Source organism: Narcine bancroftii, chromosome 1, assembly GCF_036971445.1.
Source record: "Narcine bancroftii isolate sNarBan1 chromosome 1, sNarBan1.hap1, whole genome shotgun sequence".
NCBI classification, from domain to species: Eukaryota; Metazoa; Chordata; class Chondrichthyes; order Torpediniformes; family Narcinidae; genus Narcine; species Narcine bancroftii.
Window position 1 is genome coordinate 23,184,966 of NC_091469.1, and position 21,739 is coordinate 23,206,704.

Sequence of the window (21,739 nt, forward strand, 5' to 3'; positions counted from 1 at the left end):
CATCCCAACTCCTATATTCAATATTTTGATTTATGAATGCCAATATGCCAAAAGTTCACTTTGCAACCCTATTTACCTGTGATGCCACTTTCAGAGAATTATTTATTTGTAATGTAGCAGGGTCACTGTGGTCATAGCTCGAGGTAGAAAGAAGACTCGCACGCTTAGGGAGTGTCATCGACACTGCTTTATTGGACTGCAGCTCTGCCTTTTATAGGCAGCTGGCTGAGTTTCCACTGGGGTGTGGCTTAAGCGAGGCCAGCTGCTGATTGGTTGTCCCGAATGCACGGGCCCGGATTGGACCCTCTATGATCTGCTAGCTGTGAGTGGCCGATTCGACCGCTATTCCTGCAGCCTATGGGAGCGGGCGTCTCATCCTGCGTGCTGTCTGTCCGATCATCATGTTCAACAACTGTTTGCTGAATGGGCCACAGGCCGTTACACAACCCCCCCCCCCCCCACCCTGCCAAAACCAGTGATCGGGAAATTGTCTTTTAGCAGCCAACCCCTGCACCGTGGGGTCGGAGGAGTAACTGGCTGGTTAACGTCCAAATGGGCTGGTTTCTGCTGGCCAAACATGAAAGTCTCCTCCCTGCCGTCAATGTTCAACACGTAGCTGGAGCCATTGTGCTTGATAACATGATATGGCCCTTCATAAGGCAGTTGAAGGAGTGGCCGGTGGACAAAAACATAGTGACAGTCTGTAAAGTCTTTTGGGACAAAGGTGCTGGCTTGTCTGTGAGCTCTGGGCTTAACTGGGGCTAGTGAGCCCAGGTGCTCACGCAGTTGAGACAATGTAGCTGTCGGGAGCTCCCGCAAGTCCTTCAAAGCTGCCAGAAATTCGCCTGGGATGACTAGGGGTGCGCTATAGACCAACTCGGCAGAGGATGCCTTGAGATCCTCTTTCCGGACAGTGCAGATGCCTATCAGGACCCAAGGGAGTTAGCCCACTTCTGTCTGGTGAGTTGGGCCATCAGAGTTGTCTTCAGGTGCCTGTGGAACCTCTCCTCCAAACTGTTGACCTGCGGGTGGTATTTTGTGGTATGGTGGAGTTGAGTCCCCAGGGCTTTTACTAACACTGGAAGTGAATTGGGCCCTCCTGTCAGATGTTAACTGTTCGGGGACCCCAAAATGTGCCACCCAGGTGTTCAGTAATGCCCGTGTACACGTCTCTGTAGAGATTTCAGGTAGCGGCACCATCTCTGGCCATCTAGTCATCCGGTCGACCATGGCCAATAGATAACATGCACCTCTGGATACAGGTAGGGGCCCCACATGTGGCTGAAATGGCGGCGTATTGGTTTGAAAAGCTGTGGAGGGGCTTTAATGTGGGTCTAGACCTTGGATGCCTGGCACTGAGTACACGTTTTGGCCCACTGAGTGACCTCTTTACGGAGGTCGTGCCAGACATACCTGTTGGCCACCATTCTAACTATAGTCCTGATGGTGGGTGAGTCAAATTGTGGACCAAATTGAAAACTTGCCTTATCCATGAGACTGGAATGATGGGGCGCAGTTGAGGTATCGCAAGGAGCATGCAGATACCTGGGGCAATTGGAATGTCCTCCAGTTGCAGGCTGATAAGTGCTGTCCGATATGCCGGTATGTCAGAGTCTGCCTGCTGTGCATCTACCGCATAGTCGATACCCGGGTGGTGTCATGCACTGCTAGGATAGCTGGTCAGGATAGGCCATCAACTACCACATTGGACTTCCCAGCGACATGGTCAATGTCCATTGAAAATTCAGATATGTAGGACAGGTGCCGTTGTTGCCTGGCTGACCATGGGTCTGACACCTTGCTGAAAGCAAAGGTAAGTGGTTTGTGGTCTGTGTAAAGTTTGAACTACCTGCCCTCCAGGAAGTAACGGAAATGCTGAATTGCCAGGTATAATGCTAACAGTTCCCTATCAAAGCACTGTACTTGAGCTCTGGTACCTGAGATGTTTACTGAAAAAGGTCAGCGGCTGCTACTGTCCGTTAACCAGTTGCTCAAGTGCACCCCCGACTGCTGTGCTGGAGGCATCGACCATGAGGGCGGTCGGGGCGTCTGTCCGCGGATGCACAAGGAGGGTGGCTTTGTCCAGGGAATCTGACTACTTGGAAAGCCTCGGTCGCCTCCTGTGTCTATTGAATGTCATTACTGGGCCCTGCCATGAGGGGAAATAGCAGGCTCATGATGTGGGGCCGCTGCAGATAAGAAGCGATAATAAAAATTGACTATACCTGCAAACTCTTGGAGTCCCTGCACGGTCGATGGTCTGGGGAATGAACGAATAGTGTCCACTTTGGTGGGTAACGGCCTGGCCCCATGTTGGTCAATGCAATGGCCCAGGAAATTAATTATCTCTCGACCAATCTGGCACTTGACCAGATTAATGGTTAAACCAAACTTACTTATCCTGCACAACAATAGTGTTAAGTGAGCGGCATGCTCGGAGCGTGTGCGGCTGTCTATTAAAATGTTATCGAGGTAGACGAAGGAGAAGTGGAGTTCCCAGCCCACTGCGTCCATCAACCTCTGGAAAGTCTGAGCCCCATTTTTCAGCCTGAATGGCAAACAATCCAAAGGGGGTTATGATGGCAATTTTGGGAATGTCATTGGGGTGAACTGTGATCTGATGATAACCCCTGATGAGGTCCACCTTAGAGAATATCTGTGCCCCTTGCAGATTAATGGTGAAGTCCTGGATATGGGGCATGGGATATTTGTCAGTTGTAATGGCTTCATTTAGGTGGTGGTAGTCTCCACACAGCCTCCAACCTCCCACTGCCTTAGGAACCAAATGGAGGAGGGAGGCCCATGGGCTGTCGAAGTGCCACACAATACTGAGTTCATCCATCTTTTGAATCACTCCTTTAGCCAGGTTGAGTTTCTCAGGGAGGGGGGAGATGTTTCACCCTGGTTAGGAGTTAATAATAATTTAATAATAATTTAGTGTCTCACCCTGTGTTTGGGTTCCGCCAAGTTTAAATGGGGCCTAGAGATGGAGAAGAATTCCGCTAAAGCTCGAGCAAATTCGTTGTTGGCTGTACTTATTGAGTGTAGATGGGGGTTAGTAAATTTGGTGCCCTTGAGCGAAAGTGTCTGGAATGTCCGGGCGTGTACAAGCTGATGCTCCTTAATGTACACCAGTAGTGAGTTGGCTGTCAGGAAATTGGCACCCAGTAACGGTTGCTGTACGATCGCCACCGTAAACTTCCAGATGAATTGTCTGTCCCCAAAGTGGAGGGAAATTGTACGGGTGGCAAATGTCTGAATGTTGGAGCTGTTTGCTGCTCGCAGCTCTTGGCCCACCTTGCCACTGCGAGCATCTAGGCTGGATGGGGGAAGGACACTGTACTGTGCCCCGGTGTCCACCAGGAAACATTGGCCCGACATGGAGTCTTGGACATGGAGGAGGCTATGCATTTGGCCGGTCATCGCAGCCTCAACGATGGGCGGACTTTGCATTTCCCTGGAACGTGCAGGGGGAGCGGCATCGACTGGCCTCGGTATCCCTCCATTGATGATAGAAACAGTACTTCTCACTGGTAGGGTGTGCCAGTTGGTCAGTTAGATGGTCAGTCAACGGGCTTCCTTGCTGGGCATTGCTGATGAGGTGCTGTCACCTGTTCAAGTGAAATGCAGGAGTCCCTCATCACTGCCCATAACGTAACTGCTCAGGAAGCCACCCTCCTGGGGTCGTTGAGTCTTCCTCTGTGAGGAACAGCCGGATGTCTTCAGGCAGCCTCTCCAAAAAGATCTGCTGGAACGGCAGGCAAGAGGTGTGACCATCATTGAGAGCAACATGTTGCTCATGGGGGCAGAAGGGGCCCTGTCCCCAAAACCGTTGATGTGCAGCAGTCGGGCTGCGCGCTCACGCTTTGAGAGCCAGAAAGTGCGGCTTAATAGCTCCTTTGATGGCCACTTACTTCCCTTGCTCCGGGAGTTGCTGAACGAACTCAATGATGCAGGCTTCAGGGTCTTGATCGAGGGCAGTGACTACGTGGTAGTAGCACATGTCATCTGCGGAGATCCGGTGAACGATGAACTGCTTTTCAGTCTGCTGGAACCACACCCATGGTTGTAACGTCTAGAAGCCCGGCAGCTTCAATGCTACAGCGTTTATTGTAGGCTGTTCCCCCATCGTTGGGTCCAAAGCACTGTGTGGACCAGTCGGGGTTACTAAGGGTAGAAAGAAGACTCACGTACCAAGGGAGTGTAATCAACACTGATTTTATGGGGCTGCAGCTTTACCTTTTAGCCAGCCGGCTGTGTCACTACCGGGGTGTGGCTTGATAAAGGCTGACTAATGATTGGTTGCCCCAATGCGCAGGCCCAGATGGAACTTCCTGCGATCCGCTGGCTGTGATTGGCCGATTTGACTGCTATTCCTGCGGCCAGTGGGAGCAGGCACCTCATTCTGCGTGCTGCCTGCCCGATCGTCATGTTTGATGACTGCTGTGTCTGCCTGTGGAGTGGTCCGCAGGCCACTACATGTAGGTGTTTTTATGCCAGGCCTCCAGCTCTGTCCGTAGAGAGCGGCATCCCGTAGCATCCTCCAGAGCATGTGGAGGCAGCAGGAGTGGTGCTGCCTGTCGCCATGAGGTCTAATATACACAGTGAGCAATGGCCATCTTCGTTCCCCATACTCCCCCGCAAGCTGGAACCGCTCTGGGAAACGTAGAGGTGTTCCAGGTGCATGGGGGATTATGACTTCTGCCTGGCACTGCCCCTCCAGCTCTTTACTTCCCTCTTGCATCCTTTGGACTCCCTGGCCCTGCTTCTCCATCTCCACTCCTCAGCATCAGTCCTCCTACCTCCCAGGCCATGGAACTCAGAACCCAGGTCCTTTTGCCCTCTGGCCCTGGCGGGTTCTAACTCTCCTTGTCCACGCTGGACCTATGGCTCCTCGCTGCCCTCTTGTTCCTTGGTCTCGATGCCCTTAGTGAGGGAGCAAGAGGTGAAGGGGGAACAAGAAGAGAACATTTTCGGGTGGCAGGAAGGAGCCCTAAATTCAGTACCAATCACCTGGGACCCCTGGTGGTGGCTCCTGGGTCATGGACTGATGGCATCATCATGACATCATCAGCCCACCCCCACCAGCCAGCCACTTGCAGCGGCAGTTCATTCATGATGTGTGGCGGAGCGCTCAGCTCCACCTCTGTCTCAAGATTGAAGAGAGATTGGAGTCGGCACCTTGGAGCCGCTTACGGAGTATTTATGATGGTAAATTCTGCGATGTAAGGGCAGAGAATCTCCGCCTTTACAGTCACATTTTTTCACTCTATAAAAAGGGCCTACTATTTCCAGGTCCCTCTGTTCTACTGCATTCCTCAGTGTCCTACTATTTACCATATATGTCCTTTCTTGGTTTTCCCTTCCAAAATGCAACACCTCACATTTGTCTGCATTAAATTCCATCTGGCATTTTTCATCCCATTTTTCCAGCTGGTCCAGATCCCTCTGCAAGCTTTGAAAACCTTCTTAGCTGTGCACAACACCTCCGATCTAAGTGTCATTTACAAATTTGCTGATCCAATTTATCATTGATATAGATGACAAATAACAATGGTTCCAGTACTGATTCCTGAGGCACACCACTAGTAACGAGCCGCCATAATGAGAAACAATCATCTACCACCACTCTCTGACTTCTCCCGTCTTGCTAATGTCAAATCTAGTTTACTTCCTCACCATGAATACCCAGTATCTGAATCTTCTTGACTAACCTCCCATGTGGGACCTTCTCAAAGGCATTACTAAAGTCCACATAGACCACATCCAAGGCCCATTCTTTATCAACTTTCCTGGTAACCGCCATGAAAAACTCTCTAATATTGGTTAATCACAATCTACTACGCACAAAGCCATGTTAACGATCCCTGATCAATTTCTGGCTATCCAAATACTTGTATATCAGATCTCTTAGGCTCATCAGCCTATAATTTCCAGTATTACTTTGGAGCCTTTTATTTTTAAGCTGAAAAACCCACCAATCCTCCAGCACCAGACCTGTGGCTAAGGACATTTTAAATATTTCTGCCAGAGCCCCTGCAATTTCTACACTGGCCTCCCTCAAGATCCAAGGGTATAATTTTGTTAGGCCCTGGGGATTTATCCACCCTTATTTGCTTTACGACAACAAACGCCTCCTCCTCTTTAATCTGTGCAGGTTTCATGAACTCACTGCTTGTTTTCTTTACTTCCCTTGACTTTGTGCCAATTTCCTGAGTAAATACTAATGAGTGAGGAAACAGGTTTGATAGGTCTCAAAGGCAAGGACTCTCAACACAGTTTTGATGGGGAAGTACTTTATTTACAGAAGGCAAGTGTGGAAAATGGTAACTGATGTCACACACACACACACACACACACTCTCTCTCTCTCTGACTGATACGTATAATAATCAAAGAAAAATCACTACGATTCCCCCACCACCTCTTGACTCAGTAGAGCACTCTGTGCTGCAAGAGTCACTGATTAAACATTCCCAACCCTTTTAACAGTGCACATCTTGCCAACAGTTTCTCCAGCACCCTTCCACATTTTTAGCCCTGGAGTGAAGCAGGGTAGTCCCAAGCTGGCAAAGAGAGAGAAAAAAGAGCACCTGGCACTTTTATAGTGCTGGAGGGTCCAGCCCAGATCATTTACAGGGTTCCAATGGCTCAGTGCCAGGTGGGTTAATCCAGTTACAACAGCCAATGGTTCAAGGCCAAGTACAGGCAGGCTTGAGAGTGCAGTCCAGGTAATTTACATGGATCAAATGCCAAGGTGTGCACTAATGGGTGGGCAGAACCAAAACCTTGATTGGCAGCTGATGTATCCTCTGACTAGGTTGGGGGTAGTGCTGTCACATGACAACCACAACCCTTCCCAATGCAATCCACCCCTCAGAGTTCACACCACTCACCAAACATGAGACAATTGACACCTCTGGGAAAGGTTGAATAGGCTGGACATTGCAACAGATAAAACTGACTAACAGTGTGACTGTGGAATGTGTCTTGTCTTTTGTCCCAAGTAACTGCAAATTGCTCTTGTGAGTTGAAATGGAGAGGAATAGAAAAGAAAGCATTCTTGTTGCAGGGCCTGTACTGTGGGCTGCAAACAATCTTGGAGGGAAGGGGGACAACAACTGGTTCCCCTTCTACAATTGTAGTCCATGCAACCCTGAATGTAAACTTCCCCTGTTAGTATAAAGGGATTGTTCCTTTAAAACATTGATCTCTAGAATACATTCTATTAAGATTGTTATTGGTCCATGTGGCCTCAGGTCCCTGAGGCAGGAGTGGGCAATGGAATAAATGTGCTGGGAGGCCTGGCATTCATCCTATTGGAGGGGGGTGGGGGTCTGCCACCCCATGGGTGAAAGTTCCTGTGTCATCAGGTTTCTGAGCAATTTGACCATTTGGCGCCTCAGTTATGTGGCAGTTTGAAAGGGTTAGACCTAGTCAACCCAGTCGGAATCCAACCAGGTCCCTGACCTACCTCAGAGGTAGTCAGGGAACCCAGTTAAACTTACCTAGGTCTTGTCCACAAGTAATTTGAAAAATAAAATGGCTGACCCATTTATTCTGGTTATGTCAATACTTGTGTACATGTGTCACCAGGCCACCAGCATCTGAACATCTGGCAGTACTTCTGGTGAGTATGTGATGCGTTATTGCAGGGGTGGGATCCCTCTTAAATTGCTGGGTTGGCAATTTAATGGGTAAATCCCCCTGCAATTTGAGAGGTACTTCCAGCACCTTTACCCCAGTAATTGCACCTGGATCCCAGGAGGGCTACCCAGGTGCTGCACTTAAAAGAGGTTACTATTTCAAGTGGTGGAGGAGCAGAGACAGTGTTGGTGTCGGCAGGGGCAACCCTAGGCTTTATCCCAGGGTGGTTGTGGATTTTCCCTGGCCTTTTTCCCCCACAAAGCTCTTTCCACAAGGTGTAAATGGCAGAAATCAGGATCCCATCTATGCTGGCACGTTCAAACTCTGTGCGCAGCAGATCCAAGTACAGCTGCCTGAATGTAAAGCAGGGAGAGAATGTGCTTCTAGTCCTCACTGTTGCCCTATGGGCTGAGGAGGATGCCCCCCACTGCATGCCCCCCACTGCATGCCCCCCACTGCATGCCCCCCACTGCCCTTCCAGGAGGGTGATGGCATCCTGCACAGTCTTCCCATTAGCTGGTGCCATGAGGGGCAGGACCATTGACTTTAAATTGGGTGCGCAGTGGTGACCAGATATCCTGCTAGGGCAGCAGTCACATGGATATTTTCTAAAAAGCTATGGTCACAGGCTCCCTGGTTGATGCCATTGACCAGCACTCATTTTCTAATAACCTGGGTGCCCTCACTGAATGTACCCCATTGCGGGCTCCCGTGTAGATCCCACTCCAGGAGGGTGGGTACCGGACCCTCACTGCAGTCACAGAAATCCTGAGTTTCTGAGTGACCACCAGCATGCCTCCCTACAACTTGGTCATCAGCATCTTTCTCTGCGGTGGACCTGGGACAGGGTGGTGATGGGTCGAGCATGTAGGGGTTTGAGTGAATAGGGGGAAGAGTGGTTGTGGGACCTAGGCTCCTTGGGCAACCCCATATTGTCACTGTTTAACCATATATCCCCATCCCCCAGCCTGCATCCAGCTTGTTATCGTGCTGGACCAGGGCTTGGATTTTTTGTGGGTCTGGCTACGAGCCAGACCTGCTCACCCTGCTGCAACTGTATTAACCTGCAGGTGACTTCAATCCCCCTGTCCTCGAGATCATTGGCACAAGTCTGGGCAGCCTGGACTGCTTCCTGCAGTATACAGCAGTGCTGCCGGAGCTCTTCTAACTCGCTATCCTTCTTACTGCAAAAATGCTGGATCTGGTTAGTAATCACCACCTGACCTGGCATCTCAGGAGGAATGCAAACAGCCAAAAGGCACCCCTTTCATTCCCTTTGGCTTTTGGGAACCCTGCCTTCTTAAGGAGGGAGACCACATGGTGCCCCATTTTCTCACCACGTGGGTCTAATTGCTCAGATCAGTCCACTGGTTTACTGTGGTCTGCCAGCATTCTGGCCAAGCACTCAAATACCTATCTCTCAACTATCCACCTGGGAATCCTATCCTCGGTGCCTGCATTGGCTTTTTTGCTCTTGTTTCAGAACATTTCCCCATGCCTGAGACCCTGCTTGCAGCTCCAATTGTGAGTGAAGGAACAGGTTTGGTAGGTCTCAAAGGCAAGGACTCTCAACACAGTTTTGATGAGGAAGTATTTTATTTTCAGAAGGCAAGTGTGGGAAATGGTAAAAGATGCAACACATACCCACACACACTGGGGAAAATAGCATGGGAACAAAATACTCTCTCTCTCACTCTTAACTGGTACATACAATGATCAACGAAAAATCACTACGATACCCCACCACCCCTGGACTCAGTGCAGGCACGGCTCTCTGCTGCAAGGGACACTAATCAAATGCTCCCAACCCTTTTAACAGTGCACATCTTTTCAACAGTTTCTCCAGCACCCTTCCACATTTCTAGGCCTGGAGTGAAGCAGGGTGGTCCTAAGCTGGCAAAGAGAGAGAGAACAAAGAGCACATGGCACCTTTATAGTGCTGGAGGGTCCAGCCCAGACCATTTACAAGGTTCCAAAAGCTCAGTGCCGGAAGGGTTAATCCAATTACAACAGCCATTGGCCCAAGGCCAAGTACAGGCAGACAGGCTGGAGAGTGCAGCCCCGGTAATTTACATGGTACCAATGCCAAGATATGCACTAATGGGTGGGGTGGAACCAAACCTTGATTGGCAGCTGGCCCGCCACCCCTGCCTTGGAGTGGAGAGATGGGTCATGGGCTGACAGCCGCTTGCAGCAGCTGTACATTCAGCGCAGCGCTCCACTGATTATCCTTCCCCTTGAAGGGTTGGAATCAGGGTCTCAGAGCCGGCCACTGCGCCTTCAGGAAGGTATATCTTTAGCCGTAAGGCCGAAGAACCTCTGCCTTTACAGACTGTTGTTTTCCCTGTTTGAAAGTGCCTTTTGTCACCCTCCCTGGCTACAGTTCCATCTGGTCTCTCATTATCGTCAGCTTCTCTTTATCAGATTCCACCAATAGCGGCCTTTGTCTCTACCTAGCATCTACCCCACTCAGCCTGCTTCACCTGACCCTTTTTTTGCATCTCTTGCCTCTCTCTCTTCCTTTGTCTGGCATCTTCCAGTCATCTGCTTCTGTCCACCATTGCCCCAGTCCATCAATGCCTCTCTGGCCCCAGTGCTACCCTTCACACTTCACACCTCATTAAATTAGCTTTCTCTCCACCTCAGTCCCTGTCCTGATGAAGGGTTCCATTCCGCAACATTGTCCATTCTGTTTTCTCCAATAGATGCTGCTGGACCCACTGCATTCCTCATGCACATTGTGTGCTGCTCCAGTTTCCAGCATCTGCAATCTCCTTATTTCTGAATTGGAGAGGTCTGACTATGACACAATAACTAATTTATTGACTGCAGTCTGCTTTGGGGTATTATGAGATTATAAAAGATAATGAAACGCACTGTTTATTCTGATTACGTTATAAAAGAAAGCGTGCCTGGAAAGGAAATTGTTAAATGTGAGAAGCATGCAGAATGCTTTTTGAATCTCGTGGTATGTCAATGAGACCCACCCACAGCAGGTGAATGGGTTTTCTCAGCACAGTGAAACTATTTGCATCATTATTTGCCTGCAACCTATGTGGCTTTGCAGGAAGAAATTCAAGCTTCATTTTTCTGGTTGGTCTGCTGTGGGAAAGCTGCAGGTGAAGAAATGACTCTAAAATATGTCAATGAATATGAAGACTCTGGAAATGTGAGTGATTGTTCAGCTTTCCCAGTTTTGATAGACACATTTCTGTAAATTTGTGTGTGCTTCAGTATTGTTCAGTGAGAATTAGAATCCAAATTACTATTTTGTCTTTTGAATTGTATTCCAACACGGCTGCTTCTGTTATAATGTGGTTGGCATAGATAACTTGGGGCCATGGTCCTTTTCAATGCTGTATGGCTCTAATGTGAATAGTTGTGACCACCTCTAATCCGCATGATCATTACAATATTCATCTGGTTCACTTGCGTATTATCGTCAAAAACTTGGCTGTCTCTTTTTAGCAACAGTTTTGTTGAGGCGGAACTCTCCTTTGAAAGGAGAGGCTGGCTATCTGACTCGAGCCTGAGGAAACCTGATTATGCAGGTCAATTCTGGCATTCAGACAGGAATGTGTGTGTGTGTGTGTGTGTGTGTCTGTGTGTGTGTGTGTCGTGTGTGTGTGTCGTGTGTGTGTGTGCAAAAAGAGCAAGCATGTACAGAGCACTCAGATCTGTAAAACCAAAATTTAAATACCTTCACTCACTTCGACCAGGATCAGCTTTGTCACACACAGGTTACACTTCAGTTTTATACCAAAGCACACCCCTATCAACATGCCATTCCATTCAAATGAATGTTTCTTGAGCAAAGGACATAAATGTACAGTAAATCAGAGCATGGTTCTGTCCTGATTGCTGAAAAGGTTGGATATTTTCAAGATAGTGGGTTTAATCTTCAGAAATTGGTATTTTAAGTACTCTTCATCCTTGGTGTTTAACACAATCCCCTCGAGGAACAATGCAAATTTTTTTTACATACAGCTGACTCTGAGACTTGTTCATGGTGTTTACTCACTGCCCCCTCTGCTACCAGTGCTCAATGTTTACCCACATCCCTTTCTGAGACCAGCACATGGTATAAACTCTAGGACCAGTGCGCGGTGTTTGCCCGAAGGCCACGCTACGAGCAGCGCGCAGAGTTTGCATGCAGCACCCGCTGCCACCAGCGCACAACCAAATGGGAGCCCATCGATATTTTTGAGAGAATATAGAACAGTATAGCACAGGAACAGGTCCACTAACCCTTGATGTCTGTACAGATCATAATCTCAATTGAAATTAATCCTATCTTTTGTATATTATTTACCCCACCCTACAAAAACACTGAATTTTGTGACTTGTTCATGACAATAAATTCTGATTCAGATTTTGATTCTGAGGTCTTTTTCACTAGTCACTGTATTCATTCAATTCAAGGTAAACTCATTCTGATGACGTGTGGAAAGGGTTTGTGTTTGGGAACATTTCTGTGATTATTTAAGAGCCATTGCAGGCTGGGTATCTCCTTCCTGTGCTATGTGGTTACGGAGCCTCAACGTAAAATCCATCAAAATTTAATGCATTCTTAGGATGAAAAAAATACTGTTGTATGAAGGGTAAAGAAGAATTAATGATTGGGCTTTTTCTTTGCTTTTGTGATTAGTAATCCCTTATGAATGATCTTTCAATTATGACATTGAGTATAGTAGGACAATCAACTGATCTAGGGTAAGCTTCACAGTACCCTCACCTCCTTCCGCCTCTTCACTCTGACATGTAAAATTGTGGTCTCATTAACAGGATTAGGTTCCACAAGAGCCCTACGACTCAACCTGTGGTCCATGGGTTTTCATCAGTGTCTGCAGCGAAGGTAAATGTTACTGACATAGTTGAAAAAAATGTAAAGCAAGGATGTATATTTAATAGTAAACTCCCACCCCCTCCCCATCCAACCCAAAACAATATAAGTAATCACAACGTTCTGAGAATGTTGTGAATGGTGCTGTAGAAATACATGTCCATCCGTTGATTGTTACATTGCCATATTTGTGCTGTCAACCTACAACTCGTGGGTCCTTTAATATCACATTTAAGGTTCAGCTTCAGAAATATACAATTCCAGTGGATGAAACAAAAATGGTTCGTCATCCAAACTATATTTGATTTTGTGTGGCTTGCAAAAAGCTTCAGCAAATCCTGAGAACATTAGAGATGCCCCCAGGGCCTGGCTCATAGTTGAGGCAAAGGAAGGTAGTTGTAGGCTCCAGCCATTGCAGCAGGAGATTTCATGGAAATGCACTTGAAAATTTCTCAAGGACAGATTTTTTCCTTCTGCTATCAGACTCATAGATGGACCTCTTATTAGATTATGCCTTGCACTATTTAGTTGTACAAATTTCTTTTGTATTGTACCCTGCTCTTTTGTCCTGTGTGATACTGTATCCTGCAATGTATTTTCTTGTAATGCTATGAAAAAGTTGACTTGCCTAGATAGCATGCCAAACATTCTTTCATTGTATCTTGGTACAAGTGACAATAATCTATTCAAATCAATCATCTTCAGTTGGTAAAACACTGGATTCTGTGGACACTGTGGTTAAGTGCAAGAACACACAAATGATGGAGAAACTCAGAAAATCAAACAGTGCCTTTATGTAGCAAAGGTGAAGATACATCACCAATGTTTCGGGCTTGAGCCTTTCATCAAGGTGTGGGGGGAACATGCTCAAGCCTGAAACGTTGGTGATGTATCTTCACCTTTTGTTTGACCTGCTGAGTTTCTCCAGCATTTGTGTGTTTTTTTTCAATCATCTTCAGTTCCTCAGCTACAACTTTCCTTCCTTCAAGAGGGGCTGATTTTGGGAATTTGGCCAGTTGTACCACCTCTTTGCTGATGAAGCAGTCAAGAGAAGGACTTGAATAAATTCCAAGCATGCATCGACAAATGACATATAATATTCTAGACATTCAAATGACAGGAAATAGCTGTCTTGAGAAGACTTTTTAAAAAGCCAAGTAATTTGTCCTCCTTTCAAAAGCATTTTTCATGGAAATTGTGCTGTTTTAGAATCTTAAAAATTGGAAATGATAAGCAGTGAGCTGTGCATGAGGTGATGATCATGAGGTGATGATCATGAGGTGATGTCCATGAGGTGATCATCATGGGGTGATCATCATGAGGTGATGTCCATGAGGTGATCATCATGGGGTGATCATCATGAGGTGATGTCCATGAGGTGATCATCATGGGGTGATCATCATGAGGTGATGTCCATGCGATGTCCATGCTGATTATTACTAAAACTGGCTTCCTAAATAATTCTGCCCTTTAACAATAAGAACATGTAATGCTAAGAACATACAATATTCCATGTCTATGAACTGTTTGCATTTCAGTTTGATGGCTTTCAATTTGTGTAGATAAATTGAGCACTTCTTTTACAAATTATTGAGCATTGTACAGGCAAAACCTTTGAACAATTGAGCTTATTGGATATACTCGTTGGTACTGACACGCTGCTTTGTGGGGACTTGTGGTATTACTCTGACTCCTTGTTTCTTCTTTGGCTGAGTCTGAGTTCATGCATTTCCAAGCAAGTGACCCTTGATAATTTGCTCTCCCTCTATTGGTGCTGTAGCATGCAAATCTGTGCAGCCTGCATACCTTAAAATGCACCTTGAGGGATGAAATGCAATGTTTTTTTAATACAGGACAAATTGTTGTGATCTGGACTGAGCTGCCTCAAAGGCTGGTGAAAATCAAGATAGATGTTTGAATAAGGCTGTGCAAAAAGGGAGGGGGGTGATGGGATTAATTGGAGAACTTTTTCCAAAGATGTTGTACAGGCAGATAAGATCAGATGTCTTCCTGTGTGTACATCCATAATGTAATTATTTTACCCCCCCCCCCCCCACTCTTTTCCATCAAATTATGTTGACTTGATTTATCTGAACTGGTTTCAAGTTAATCAGCCTATCTAACTCGTCATGGTCCATGTGCCAGTTTCCAGACCCATAACTTTGACGATGGCAATTGGAGATAATGACAAGGATAAGATGAAAAACCAAGATTTGTGCAGCCTATTTTACTTAATAGCAAACACAACCTGAGACTCTCAGTGCCTCATTGTTGACAGTCATTGTTGTATCATAGCTCTGCACACATTAACGATGATCCCACTGTGATAATTCCAAGATAAACTAGAAAAGTAATATTGCTACATGGATTTAAATGGATAATTTTGTTTGACTATCAGTAGTTGAGGTGAATTATAGGGAAAAGTTCCCAGCATTTAAAAGATCTTTTATAACAACCTGAAAGGCTTTAAATAGACACAAGACTCGGTAGATTAGTGGTTCTCAACCTTTTTCTTTCCACTCACAAACCAATTTAAGTAATCCCTAAGCCATAGGTGTTCTCTAAGTAGTAAGGGATTGTTTAAGGTGGTATAAGAGTGGAAAGAAAAAGTTTGAAAACCACTGTTTCAATCGTACCTAATTGACTCGTTATGTGCACGGTTTCATAACTCCAAAGGAAATGGGCCAATGACCATTTTTCTCAAGCAAAATATTTCAGTAACAATTAGGTCTAGAAGAGTGATTCTCAACCTTCCCTTCCCACTCACATACCACCTTAAGCAATCCCTTACTGATCGCAGAGCACGGATAGCATAAGGATTACTTAAGGTGGTATGTGAGTGGAAAGAAAAAGGTTGAGAACCACTAATCTACCGAGTCTTGTGTCTATTTAAAGCATTTCAGTTTGTTATAAAAGATCTTTTAAATGCTGGGAACTTGACCCTATAACCTGGGCCATCATTTAATTCAGTTGCTGTAGATGCTGGAATCTGGAGCAAAAAAGCAATCTACTGGAGGAACTCAGTAGGTCAAAGCCAGATGGGGAAAGAAGAGTAGAGATGGTGACAGAGGGTGAAAGGTGATGTGAGAGAACAGTGGGTTGGAATGTATGGAATCTGATAAGAAAGGAAGGTGATGAGTGCAACAAGATATGCGGATAATAGGCAGTTGGGAACAATAGGGGGAGGGGATAACAGAACCAGTGAACAATGGGCAGGTGGATCCAGGTGGGGGAAGAAAAAGAAACCTGCATAACGGGGTGGGTGACAGAGGGCTCGAGTAGATCTGAAGGAGAAAGAAGTGAACCAAGGACGTTGTAGTTGGAGAGTAAAATGATCATGCCACTTGGTTGCAGACTAAGCAGATGGAATAATAGATGTTGTTCCTCAAGTTTTTGTTTGGCAGTGGAGGAGGCTGATGACTGGCCAGTCAGCATAGGAAGGGGAGTTAAAATGGCTTGCAATGAGAGCTCCAGATGGCTATTGTGGATAGCATAGATGTTCCAGAAAAATGGTCACCTCATCTTTTCAGTGTAGAGGAAGTTACATCATCAAATGCAATAGACAAGGTTGGAAGAAGTACATGTGAATCTCTGCCTCATCTGGAACAGTGGCATAGTTCTCTGAATAGAAGTGAAGGTGGAGGTATAGGGACAGGCGCAGGGGATTTTGTCTGAGGACACAGTGGGATGAGTAACCCAGGGAGTCTCAGACAGAGCAATCCCTGGGAAGGCGGAAAGTGGTTAGAGTATCATCTGAGAGGTGGTATCTGCAAATGTGCAGCATTCTCTCTTCCACACAAAAATATCATGTCTCTCACATTCGTCTCTGGTTTGAGAACTTGAACCCATTGCTTCTGACCCAAAGACAATGATACCACCTGTTTACATCAGGATTAACAGTTCTGGGTCATTCTGCAAACCCCTATATTTGTTGATTAGACACGGTGTTTTTACCAAATGCTTAATGTGACCCAATGAGAATAAGTAGCATTGTGCACAGTTACACAGCAACAGCTTCTTGATTTGATGAGATACTGATGTATTTGTTTTGGTCACCAAAGTATCCACTTGGGACATTTCAGAGTGTTAAAGAAATTATAGTCACAGAAAATGTTGTAATTATGAAAGATATGGTGGTGTGCAGTAAATATTTACCTAATGTTGCTGTGATATAAAAAGGATTGCAGCCATTTTGAATATTCATAAATACAATTGGAACATTTTGGTGTTTATCAGGGATGAGAATTAATCCCCTGGAAATTTATGTGGGAAGATTAATGTGCTTATTAACCCACGTCTGATCAAATTACATTTATTTTGAAGTATTTTGTAGATTAATTGAGTAGAAAGCTGCTTATTGTACTTTCCAGCAACGTCCTTGAAATGTAATGATCTTGTGAAATAATTTTGGAAATATTTCTCATAATGTAAGATGCAGTATTTTTCTCCAAAGTGCAGGTTGAGAGGTGACCTTTAGAGAGGAATTTTCATATTATGACAAGGCTTAGTGTTAGTAGGCGAGTCACAGAAGAAAATGTTTTCATTTCTGAGTAAGTCCACGACTGAGTCATAATTATGAAGTTGTGGCCATTACAGAGATTTGGCTGTCGCAGGGGCAAGATTGGCTAATGCAGGTACCATGATTCAGATATTTTAGAAGGCATAGGTTGGAGGTAAAAGTTGGGGGGGATGGTGGTGAGGGAGTAGCATTACTGGTCAGAGATAGTGTCAAGCCTGTAGAAGGGGAGAACACTGTAAGGGGAGTACCTACTGAATCGATGTGGTGGAAGTCAGAAATGGGTAGGGAGTGATCACTGTATTTGGGATAGTGTATAGAACCCCAAATAGCTCTCGGGACACTGAGAAACAGATAAGTAGACAGATTTTGGAATGGTGAAGAAATTATAGGGAGACTTCAACTTCACAAATATTGACTGGTACCTCTTTGCTGCAAGAGGGTTAGGTGCAGCAGAATTTGTCAGATATGTCCAAAAAGGATTCCTGACACAATATGTGGACCAGCCAACAAGAGGAGAGGCCATACTGGATCTAGTACTGGGTAATGAACCAGGTCAGGAATGAACCTCTCAGGGGAGCATTTTGGTAAGAGTGACCACAACACCTTGAGCTTGAGCAGAGCTATGGACAAAAATAAAAGACAAAAAGGTAGTGTTTAATTGGAGAAGGGCTAATTATGATGGGATGAGGCAGGAACTAAAAGTAAATTGGGAACAGACGTTCTTTTGGAAAAGCACAGAAGTAATGTGGAGGATGTTTAGGGAGCACTTGTGCAGGGTTCTGGATAGGTTTGTCCCACTGAGACAGGGAAAAGATGGGAGGAAAAGAGAACCATGGTTAAAAAAACAGGCAAGGCAGTTAGTTAAGAGGAAGAAAAAAGCATACATTAGATTCAGGAAGCCAAAATAAGCAGAAAGACCTCATGAGAATTGCACAGTAGCCAAGAAGGAATTTAAAAAAAATAACTTAGAGCTCAAAGGGAACATGAGAAGGCCTTGTCAAGAAGGATTAAGGAGAACTCCAAGGTGTCCTATGCATATGTGAAGAACCGAAGTATGATGGGAGTGAATGTAGGGATGCTTGAGGAGCCATTATGTCCCTGGACTCTCATATTCACAAAACCATTTATCTATTTATTTATTTATTTATCTATTTATTTATCTATTTATCTATCTATTTATTTATATGAATACTAGTTTGCATTATGTATTGTCTATGTGTTATGTCTGGTTGTGTGTCCAGGTGTTTTGCACTGAGGACCAGAGAACACAGTTTCGTCGGGTTGTACTTGTGCAATCAGAGGACAAACTTGACTTGGAGGTGGAAGAGGTTGAGGAGGTAGGTCCTAAATGAATACTTTGCTTCAGTATTCACCAGAGAAAAGGACCTTGGTCAAAGTGAGGTCAGAGCAAGTTTGTGTGCTGGATCATGTTGAGATTAAGAAAGAAGAAGAACTGGATCTTACAAACATTAGGATTGACAAGCCCCTGGGGCCCGATGTGATATACCCCAGATTGCGATAGGAAGAGAGGAAAGAGATAGCTGGGGCATTGAAAATTATATTTGCATCCTCCTTGGCCATAGGGAAAGTGCTAGAAGATTGGAGAAAGAAAATATGGTCCCCTTGTTTTAAAAAGGTAATCGGGTTAATCCTGCAAATTATAGACTAGTTGTCTTGCATCAATGGTGTGCAAAGTATTGAAGAGGATTCTGAAGGATAGGATTTATGAACATTTGGGGAAATACAGTCTTATCAGGGATAGTCAGCATGGCTTTGTGAAGGGAAGGTTGTGCCTCATGAGCCTAAGTAAGTCTTTTGAGGAGGTAACAAAAGAAATTGATAAAGGAAGAGCGGTAGATGTGGTGTATATCAATTTTAATAAGGCATTTGACAAGTTTCCCCCATGAGAGACTCTCTCAGAATGTCATGAAGCATGGGATGCATTGAACCTTGGCTGTATAGATTCAGAATTGGCTTGCCTGTAGAAAGCGGAGAGTAGTAGTGGAAGAAACGTATTCTGCCTGGAGGTCAGTAACTAGTGGAGTTCTGCAGAGATCTGTCTGGGACCCCTTCTCTGTGATTTTTATAAATGATCTAGATAAAGAAGTGGAGGATGGGTCAGTAAGTTTGTGGATGATAAGGAGGTTGGAGGAGTAATGTATAGTGTTGAAGTTTGCTGTAGGTTGGAAAAAGTTATAAGCAGAATACGGAGTTGGGCAGAAAATTGGAAGATGGAGTTCAATCCAGATAAGTGTCAGGTGATGCATTTTGGAAGGTCAAGCCTGAAGAGAGAGTATATGACAGTGTAGAAGAACAGAGGGTCCACACCATACATCTCTCATGGTTGGCGTGCAGGTTGATAGGATAGTTAAGAAGGGCTATGCAATGCTGGGCTTCATTAGTTCAGGGGATTGAGTTCAAGGGTCGAGAGATAATGTGGCAGCTCATAAATCTCTGATGAGACCACAATTAGAATATTGTGTTCAAATCTGGTCACTTTATTATAGGAAAGATGTGGAGACTATGGAGAGGGTGCAGAGGAGATTTACCAGGATGTTGCCTGGATTACAAAATATGTCTTGTGAGGTAAAGTGAGCAAAAGTAGGCCTTTTCTATTGGCGTGAAGAAGAATGAGAGGTGACTTGATAGAAGAATCATGAGAGGCAGGGTGGAAGTAGCAAACACCAGAGAACATCTGCACAAAATGAAGGGAAGAATGTTTAGGGGAGAATGAGTGCATTCTCCATTGCCAGGGGTGGTGGTGCAGGCTGGAACAAAGGGGACATATGAGAGACTCTTCGATGGGCACAAGGATGAAAGAATATAGAGGGTTATGAGGTAGGAAGGGTTTTGTTTTTTTTGGAGGGGGGTAGGTATATATTGGTTGGCAGAACATCGTGGTCTAAATGACATGAACTGTGCTGTAGAGTTCAATGTATGCTCTATAACTATAACCTGATCATGAGTCAATCCAGATGATGATCTGTGAGGAACTACTTTGCCTGGTGAGTGGTCAAAATATGGAAATCACTCCTATTTAGTAATAGTTCAGGTGAGTAGCGGAGATGTGTTTAAGGGGAAGCTGAGTAAAAACAAGGTGTCTGGTCAAGAGAATGCAGGAAGTCTTTCTGGAGTTTGAGCCCCTATTACCCTTTTCCAATGTTACTTTCCCAATGACCTTTGAATGCAAATATAACAGTGCATTTTGACAGAACTGCATTGCTTTGAGTTATAGATGAGCATGACTCATAGCAGATGTCATTTATAGCATCTATTTATATTGAAAGAAAACAAAACAACAGCAACTTTTATCACAAGAATGTAAAAATAGGAGCAGGAGTCAGACATTTGATCCATCGAACTGATTCCACCATCGACTAAGATCATGACTGATCTGGCTGTGGACTCAGCTCCATTTACTTTACTGTTCCCCAGAATCTTTAATATCCCTACTATTCAAAAATCTATCTGTGTCTTAGATACATTTAGTGAGGCAGCCTCTATTGCTTCACTTGGCATAGAATTCCCAGTAGGAGGAGGATAATTTTCATAAATAGGCAAGTGGAGGATATTTACACATAGATTCTAAACAAATCATAATGTTATCACTGGTTAGTAGCAGAACGTTGAGCTCCATCAAGCTGAGCACTGGCGTACCTCAGTGCTACATGCTTAGCCCGCTCCTGTTCATGCTACTGACCCATGACTGCATTGCCAGATCCAGCTCCTACAGTGTCATCAAGTTTGTAGGTGACACCACAGTCGTTGGCCTCATCAACAGCAACGATGAGTCGCACTACAGAGAAGAGATGGAAATCCTCGGGAAATGGTGTGAGAGTAACCACCTGAGTCTCCACGTAGATGAGATGAAGAAGATGATCGTGGATTTCAGGAGGACCAAGAATGACTACTCTCCACTACACATCATTAACTCTGTAGTGGAAGCACCAAGTTCCTTGGAGTTCACATAATTAGTGACCTATTGTGGAAACACATCTCACTTGTCAGGAGGTGCCACAGCGACTGCACTTCCTGAGAAGACTGAAGAGCAAGGTAACCAGCCACTATTATGTCAACCTTTTTGAGCTCTATGAAGAGCGTCCTGGCCAGCTGCATCATAGTGTGGTTTGGGTGCTGCAGGAAAACGTATCATAGGTCAATGCACAGGAGCAGAAGAGTGGCAGAGAGGATAGCTGGAGTCTCCATGACACACCACCCCACCCCACCCCAACCAATCGATGTGATCTACCAAAATTATGGTCTGAAAAGGGCGTACAAAATCATTGATGGCCCTTTCCATACTTGACACACATCTTTCAGCTGCTCCCATTGTGGAAGAGATACAGGAGTATCAGATACCAAGCTAAGGAACAGCTTCTTCCAAAGGGCAGTGAGAATGCTGAATGACCAAAGGAACTGCTCAAGCCATTCAAGACTCTTATTTATGAAGCAATATTTATTTATTCGTTTATTTGCATAGATGAATACTTGTCCTCCCCATGTATGGACTGTCTGTATGTGTGTTATGTCTAGTTGTGTGTCTGCATGTTTTTCATCGAGGACTGGAGAATGTTGTTTTGTTAGGTAGTATTTGTTCAATGACAATAAACTTGGCTACCTTACTGTTGTTCCCACACTTTAAGATATTGGGTGAACAAAAGGATATGGGAATAATGCACGAAAATGACATAGTTAATAGGACAACTTTATCCTATTGAATGGCCTCCTCCT

General features: G+C 45.2%; 1 protein-coding gene across 17 annotated transcripts in view; it reads left to right on the forward strand.

The window, feature by feature from the left end:
• pip5k1ba (phosphatidylinositol-4-phosphate 5-kinase, type I, beta a) overlaps positions 1-21,739 on the forward strand; it is a 200,238-nt gene that overhangs the window by 68,565 nt on the left and 109,934 nt on the right. For 7 of the 17 annotated variants that reach the window (XM_069922227.1, XM_069922219.1, XM_069922100.1 and 4 more), the window contains one exon: positions 12,432-12,501. The exons of 6 other annotated variants lie outside the window; for them this stretch is intronic. The gene's annotated coding sequence lies outside the window, so the exon portion shown is untranslated. Of the gene's footprint in view, positions 1-10,700; positions 10,816-12,431; positions 12,502-18,325; positions 18,346-21,739 lie in introns of those variants that run through there. 4 more of the 17 variants (XM_069922119.1, XM_069922174.1, XM_069922135.1 and 1 more) reach the window with 3 other exon arrangements.